The sequence below is a fragment of the Nothoprocta perdicaria genome, unplaced genomic scaffold, assembly GCF_003342845.1.
Source record: "Nothoprocta perdicaria isolate Ctin4 unplaced genomic scaffold, notPer1 scaffold_288, whole genome shotgun sequence".
Classification (NCBI taxonomy): Eukaryota; Metazoa; Chordata; class Aves; order Tinamiformes; family Tinamidae; genus Nothoprocta; species Nothoprocta perdicaria.
The window spans coordinates 799,227-807,229 of NW_020455519.1; the positions used below are offsets into that span (position 1 = coordinate 799,227).

Here is an 8,003-nt window from a genome sequence, read left to right on the forward strand (position 1 = left end):
CGGGACAAGGGGCAGTGGGTGCAGGTTGGAGGCCGGGCAGCTCCATGTGGCCGTGGGGAAGAACTTGTTTGGTGGGAGGGTGCCCGAGCCCTGGTTGAGGCTGCCCAGGGAGGCTGCGGAGGCTCCTGCTCTGGAGACCTTCCCACCGCGCCGGGCTGGAGCGGGTGCCCCGTGCTCCGGGTGTCCCTGCTGGAGCAGGAAGGTTGGACTGGATGATCCCTAGGGATCCCTTCCAACCTCAACCATGCTGTGAGTCTGTGATTGGTGGAGGTGCCTCCGCTGCCCTCTCCATATTGCCAACATTTCATTGCCCCAAATTGTATTTTTTGGTCCTATTCCCCCACTACGTTACCTGGCTTAAAGCTGGGCCAGCTCAGCGCTGAGGTTTTGTCACCAATGTTTTCAGTGGAAAATGTTTTCAGTTTCGGACTGCAGCAATGTTTTCCGTTTCAGACACACACAATTACAGTGTTTCTGCCCCCAAATATCACCTAAGCAGATGTAGAGTAGGATGGAGAGACCCTGTCCCGAGTTGAAGCTGCGTCTCGTGCGTGCGCCCGGGACGGGACACGGAGCAGCCGCTGCAGAGCAGCATGCAGAATCAGAGGAAAATTCCGCATTTGGCCAGCTGGATTCTCCATTTTCCTTTAATTCGGACTCTGGAAAAGTCTCAGCTGGAGCGCTGGGACGTGGGGCTCGCTCCTCAACGCTCCGTTCTTAATCCAGCRCTATGGAAAAGCCGGAGCAAAACCAGGCAGCCGCTGCACTGAGTAAATCCCGAGCAGGGGGATGTGCTCAGCGCAACGGCGGGAGCCGAGCGGCTGCGGGCGCCTGCCCCGGGGTTATTGGGGGACAATAACTGCCCCGGCCATCTGAGCAGGATGTTTCCTGTGTGCTGACACGGAACAGGCGCCGGCCGCCTCTCCGTTACCCTTCCCTCCACCTGCCTTTTCCCCGGTGTCCCTTTACACCCTCCCAGGCACTTCCCGGGCTCCGCGCGCTGCCCTCGGGGCCAAAGCCATTAACTGCCCGGGCCTCTCGCCGCTGGAACAACTGCCCCCGTGGTGGGGGGCTGCGTTCGGGAGCCCCTCGCCCCGGCGCCCCGGCCCTTTTGTGGCCATTCAGCCGCTTGACCCCAGCGGGACCTCGTCCCTTGTGGGCAGCATGTGTGTGCCCAGCGGAGCGCGAGCGCCGGGGCCGGCTCCGTTGTCCCGGCGGGCAGCGGCCGGTGACATTTGGCAGCCCCCCCTGACCCGAGCTGACACGGTGAATGTCGCCGCGGCCGCGGGGCGCTGCGGGCGCCGATCGATGCCGGGCGCTTTGTGTCCGCCGCGGGCTCCGGAGGACGACGTGCTGGCAGCCTCGCCGTTGGGATGTGCCGCGGGTTCCTGYGCGGGCAGCTGAGGGGCTCGGGCCACCGGGCAGCTTCCTTGGTCCAATTCAACCCCCGGCGCACGCGGAGATGCYGAGGGGACGTGTCCAAGAGCTGCCAGCTCAACAGGGATCAGGACTCGTCGCTGTGACCCCCGTGTTGGGCTCGGGGTGCAGGACACGGCCCTGTCGTCTATCATCCTCTCACACAGGGGCTTGGCTGATGGTCCAACGGGACCTCTCCTGTTGCTCCCATTGCAGCCCCGGTGTCTTGCCCTCCAGCAAGGAGTCAGCGTGAGCGAGATGAGCGCTGAGGAACCTCCTGAGGTTCCACCAGGACAAGCGCAGGGTCCTGCCCATGGGATGAGGGGTTGACCTGCTGGAGAGCAGCTCCACAGAGAGGGACCTGGGGGTCCTGGGGACACCAAGGTGCCCATGGGGCAGCAGGGCCCTGGTGTCCGAGGAGGCCAATGGGCTCCTGGCTGCATCCGGAGGCCGTTGGCAGCAGGGCAGGGAGGGGATCCTGCCCCTCTGCTCCRCTCTGGGGAGGCCAAAGCTGGAGCCTTGGGGGCAGCTCTGGGCTCCCCAGGACAAGGGGCACGTGGAGCTGCTGGAGAGGGGCCAGCGCAGAGCGACAGGGCTGAGGAAGGGCCTGGAGCAGCTCTCGTGTGAGGAGAGCCCGAGCGAGTGGGGCCTGTTGAGGCTGGAGAAGAGGAGGCCGAGAGGGGACCTGGTCAGTGTGTGCAAGCAGCCGAGGGGAGGATGGAGGCAGGAAGGGGCCAAGCTCTTGTGGGTGGTGGCCAGGGGCAGGCCAAGGGGCAGTGGGTGCAGGTTGGAGGCCGGGCAGCTCCATGTGGCCGTGGGGAAGAACTTGTTTGGTGGGAGGGTGCCCGAGCCCTGGTTGAGGCTGCCCAGGGAGGCTGCGGAGGCTCCTGCTCTGGAGACCTTCCCACCGYGCCGGGCTGGAGCGGGTGCCCCGTGCTCTGGGTGTCCCTGCTGGAGCAGGAAGGTTGGACTGGGTGATCCCTAGGGATCCCTGGCACCCTCAGCCCTTCTGTGACCCTGTGTCTCCAACATGATAGCGTTGATGTGGTGCTGAATGGACCCCCACTTGCCATCCRTGTGGGCCCGGCAGCCCTTAAAATCTCTCGGATTGGGATATGTTTGCTGGGAAGCTCCCAGAATCCGGCACACAGAGCAGCAACCCGGGCAGGTCCCTTTGGACCCTCCTGGTGACAATCGCACGGGCCTCCTCCCCTGCGTCCCCCGGAGGCTCCATCCTCCCCTCCAGACGTGGCCTCCCCAGTAAAGGCCCCGTCTCTAACCCATCTCCCAGCCCCGCCGCTGGGCGAGCGCCCCGACTCCTCCCTSCCTGCTCCTCTTTCCAAGGGGCCGCGATAAATCCCGTATCGATCCCCGGCGCGGCCCTGTAAATTTTGCAAAAGATGATTAAATAGCGCAATAGAAGCYGCCGAGTGCCGCGGCTCAATATGTGCCGGGCCGGCGTATCGACCCCGGGCCTCCGACGGCAGCAAGTTGCCCTCCCAGCCGCGCCGGAGCAGTAATTAAAACCCGGAGAGACGCCGATTTAACAACCCGTCATGTGGCGGCGGCGGCGGCGCGGCAGCATCTCCCCGTGGCCGGAGCAATAAGGGTCGGAGCGCGAGCACCGTTACGACCGCGGCGGAGAGCTTGGGAAGAGCCTCCCCACAGGCAAAATGGGCCTTTTTGGGGGGTTTCTGGGCACGAAGCGGCCCGCTGGCGTGGGGTTTGGTAGCCCTGCACGTGGGGAGGTGTGGGGAGGGATGAGATAGCGCTGGGGAGGGTTCCTTGGTGCTCTCTGGCCTCCTGGACGTGATAAGGTGGGTTGATGTTGGGTGTGAAACAGCGTGAAGCCGCCTCGGGATGGAGCCGGGTTGGAAGCAGCAGCTGGACCCTGCTCTGCACCAGGTTTTAACCCTGGTGATGAAGAGGAGAGGTCTTGGCCACCCCAAACAAGAGCCGAAGGGCAAGTCTGGAGATGACACTGGTGCTGAGGAAGGTGAGGTGAAGGTTAGGGTAGAAGCAGAGGGACAAGCACCAGTCTCGCTGGCATTCCCTCGCTTTGGGTCATTCCTGCTCCATGATTTTAGCCACTCACCCCTCTAGTCCCTGCTGGACTTGGGCTCCTGGAGCCTGCGGAGCTTCTGCTGCCTCTGCAGGAGCTCTGGGGACCTCTGCCCGTACCCCGTTCCTCATGTTTCCTGCTGCGTGTCCTTACACAACATCAGATCTGCTGAGTGTCGCGGTCAGCCGCGCCAGCCTGCGCCSCCCACGTCCCCCGTCCCTCCTTTCCACAAGTCAGTCTCCTGCTTTTCCTTCCCGTGCTCTGTTTTCGAGGATGAGACAAGCAGTAGATGGTTGGGAGYTTGGCCGTTCCACATTGGAGCTCCTCCCGAGCTGTTCAGTCTCGGGTCTGGCACTCCTTAATCCTCAGTTCTCTTTTAAACTCGTTTCACTGCCTCCTCTTCAGCTGGGGACCTTCCTTCCCCTTGTCCCCTGCAAGAYACTGTTTGGATGTGGGAAGTTCTCAGGAGGAACCGTTGGTGCAAGAGATTCATTTATGAAACCTTCTGTAATCCCTGAATCTTCCCTTTTCCTCTCAATCTCCTCTTGAGACTCACAATTTTTGTTATTTTTCAATATCCATTTTTTCAAAATAAATAGCATGGGCTATTTTTTTTAGCCTATAACATCCACATTATCCAGACGCCTTCTCCCTAACAGGATTCCCGGTGCCTTAGAGCTCCTCCAATAGAGGAACCTTGGATTCCCCGTTGACCTTTGCCTGTAATGACGTTACACGTCCGTGTGCTCCCCGTCGCAGGCTGCTTCCTAGGAAATGATGCTACGAGGAAGAGCTTCTGCTCCAGCCCAGCCTAAATTAAGCCTCACTCTGCTCTTGTGGCTTTTCTGGCTGTTTGCTTTAGGAAGTCCCTCTCATTGGTGTCTCTTCGTTACCAATTAATTAATATCAGGCGGTTGGCACTTTCAGGTGTTGCGTTTTTTCCTAGCTGGCCACATCCCTGTCACCACGCTGATTTTTCAGAAGCAAAACCATAATATTGCATTTTAGGACATTTAATTCCGTTAAAAACTATATGCCAGCTGATAGAATTAATTTATGTTTTCTGTCAACCAGCTTTCTTTAATGGAGAACATCACCATTGGTCTTAGTCTCATGGCCACGCGGTTGGTTTACTCATGTCATGGTGTCATCCATGGTCTTGCTGTCACCATGTCCCTCCCGTGCAGGCCTGTGTCCCCGTTAAGCTCTCCTAATTCCAGGCTTTGCACGGCTCATCTGTTGGGAAATGCCTCCACGTTGGCCTTTCTTCACTGGATTTAGGAGCTTTTACAGGCTCCAGATGGGACATCAAGAGGGTCAACGAGATGTTCTCCTTGCAGCTCCTGGCCTGGCTTTCATCTCAGGAACTTGGACCTCTTGCAGGTCCCAACTCTTCCAAGCTCTTGCAGGTTTGGAAGGGCTCGGTCCTTGGCGTGTTGGCTCCTTCTGCTCCAAAAACTCTTCCAGGTCTTCATTAAGCCCGAGCCCTCCCTTCCTACATCATCTTCTAGCTGTTTATCTAAGCAGCATCTCTCTCTATGGGCTAAAGTTTCGTGGCTCTCTCAGACCCAGTCCTAGTAGAGCCTAGGTGAGTACAGAAGGTTGAAAAAGTCCTCGAGACAGTGAGAGATCGGTCACCAACTGGGGCTGTTAAGATGAGGGGTGGTTTTAATACGGATAGACGCAAAGATCTACGTCTTGAGGGAGCGATGGAGTCTGGTTTAAGGAATGATGTCCATCCCGGGAAAGCCGGGACTCTGAAGTGGCTGCAGAGCCGCCCCTCGATGAGCATGGGATGGAAGGAGCGTGATTTGGGGAGGAAAAGGCAGGATGAGAACTAGTAGATGATGACAGGAAAATTCCTATTGGAATTGCTCGTATGGTTTAAGAGGGTGAAGCAGTTAACCCAGATCCTCTGTTCCCCCAAACCCTCTGTGATTCTTCTGCTCTAGCGCTCATGAGTTGGTCCATCTCTTGATCTGTTCCTCAAGTCCATATGGCCAACCTGATTTGCAGGTTAAGGTGACAAAACCAAGCTCAGAAAGAAGCCTAACTAGATCTTTGGGCCATGCCTTGCCTCGATGGATGCGGAGCGTGTTTTCCTCGGAGTGCTCTTGTTTCTCGAGCCACGGCCACGACAAGGGTGGTGGCATCAAGCGGCTGCAGTGACAACTTCCATATTCATGTCCTGCGTTAGAAGCTGCTTGGGAGGCACGGCTCTTATCGATTTAAAAACGGGTGTAAGTGGGAAAAAGAAAGCGGGGTGATGGCGTTAATTGCATCAGCGGAGGCTCGGGAGGACAGGAGTCTGTTCCTATTACTTTAAGTGGCCGCGTGGAGCAATAACGGTGTCACTCCTGGTCAAAGCTGACGGCTGATGACACCGCGCGGTCCCCAGCAGGTCCGCGGGGCTGCCGCCTCCTGGAGAGTCCCGGGYTGTTTGGGCGGTTGAACAAGGCCACGGAGAGGGGTGGCCGCGGTGGCAGAYGGCACTCAGGGTGCCACGGGGGCTGTAATTCCCATCGGAGCTTCTCGGAGCTTCTCGGGGTCCAAAGCCGCTCTGCACATGGTTCCTTGGTGAATGGGTAGTTTCCAGGCTCCTCTTCCCGGATTTTGTTTGCTTTTCCAGCAAAAAAATGGATATTTTTCACGCATGCTGCTCAGCGTGGTTGCTGCTGTGGCCTGGGGTGGCTTTGGGCCTGCTTGGCTCCATGGCCCACTGTCAACGTAGAGYGGCGCCCACGTCATGGGCAAGGGCCATGGGTGCCCTCATCCCCAGGGAGCTCTASCGAGGACCCGCATGGGTTGGAGGCACCTCGAGGAGCCCTTGCCCCTTCCCAAGGGACCTCGCCATGGCCAGACCGGTGCTGTGAGGWGGTGGCAGGAGCAGGGCCCAGCTGGGGGGCTCGGCTCTGCCGTTGCTGCTGCGGCCTCCGCTGCCAGCCATGAGGGTGGAGGTCATCTCCACCCCAGGAGATGCTGGGACCCACACCGGGTGCTCCACATTCAACACAGTAGGTGTCATGGGCAGCCTCCCTCATGGCATGAGGACCATGAGGATGGTCTTCCTCCCGCCATGAGGAACAGGAGGGTGGCTTCCTTCATCCCATGAGGACCATGAGGATGGTCTTNTCCTTCATCCCATGAGGACCATGAGGATGGTCTTCCTCCCGCCATGAGGACCATGAGGGCAGCCTCCCTCATCCCATGAAGAACATGAGGGAGGCCTCCCTTCCACCATGAGGACCATGAGGATGATCTTCCTCCCGCCATGAGGACCATGAGGGCGGCCTCCCTCATCCCATGAAGATCGTGAGGGCGACCTCCTTTCCACCATGAGGAGCATGAGGGTGGTCTTCCTCCTGCCATGAGGAACATGAGGGTGGCTTCCTTCATCCCATGAGGACCATGAGGATGGTCTTCCTCCCGCCATGAGGAACATGAGCGCGGCCTCCCTCATCCCATGAGGACCATGAGGATGGTCTTTCTCCCGCCATGAGGACCATGAGGGCAGCCTCCCTCATCCCATGAAGAACATGAGGGAGGCCTCCTTTCCACCATGAGGACCATGAGGATGGTCTTCCTCCTGCCATGAGAAACATGAGGGTGGCTTCCTTCATCCCATGAGGACCATGAGGATGGTCTTCCTCCCGCCATGAGGACCATGGGGTTGGCCTCCCTCATCCCCTGAGCCTCACCACGTGCCCCCCAGCACCAACCCACGGGCTAGCCCGGCAAGGCGAGGACAGCACCGAGGCCTCCTCCGCGGCGCCGTCCTCTCCCTCCGCTCCCCGCCCAGCGCGGCAGCGAGTCGCTCCGCGGCCGGCATTAATAAAAACTGAAAAATGGAGGCCCACCACCCCGCTCCACGTCGCCGCGGAGGCCGCCGGCGCCGTATTCCCCCGCGGAGAGCCGCGCCGCCGCGGCCTCCATTCATCACGGAGCCGCGGCCTCCCCTCGTGCCGCCCGACAGCTCGTGGGAGGTGACAAATGGGCTCCCATTAAGGCCCAGTCCCCTCCCGGGATGCCCTTTATCCCGGCCCCGCTCCGGCCGGGAAAGGGCGCCGGCGCTCGGCCGCCCGCCTTTGACACCCGTTATTTATCGCGGCGTGGTTTATGGCTGGCGGTGGGGCGATCGACCGGCCCGCCGCCGCCCGGCCCCCGTCAATTATTGCGGCAATTAGTCAAGTCGGCACGGCCCCGTTAACGGGGGGGTTTGGGGGATATTGGAGCGCCGTTATTGATAGAGCCGGGGSGGGGTCAAGGCGCCCCGTCCCCTCCGTCGCACCGGCGAGGAGGAGCAGGACCGGCCTGGGGGACGTCCCCGCGCGGGGACCCTCGGGGACATCCCCAAAGGCATCCCGGGATTGGGAACGGGGATCGGGAGAGGCCAACGTGGGGGCCTAGGACCGGCCTGGGGGACGTCCCCACGCGGGGACCCTCGGGGACGTTCCCAAAGGCATCCCGGGATTGGGAACGGGGATCGGGAGAGGCCAGCGCGGGGGCCTAGGACCGGCCTGGGGGA

General features: G+C 60.2%; 1 protein-coding gene across 1 annotated transcript in view; it reads left to right on the forward strand.

Annotated features, from left to right (window-relative positions):
• Positions 1-8,003, forward strand: part of CLPB (ClpB homolog, mitochondrial AAA ATPase chaperonin) — a gene marked incomplete at its 5' end in the record, with an annotated part of 48,081 nt that overhangs the window by 19,110 nt on the left and 20,968 nt on the right. The window lies entirely within an intron of this gene.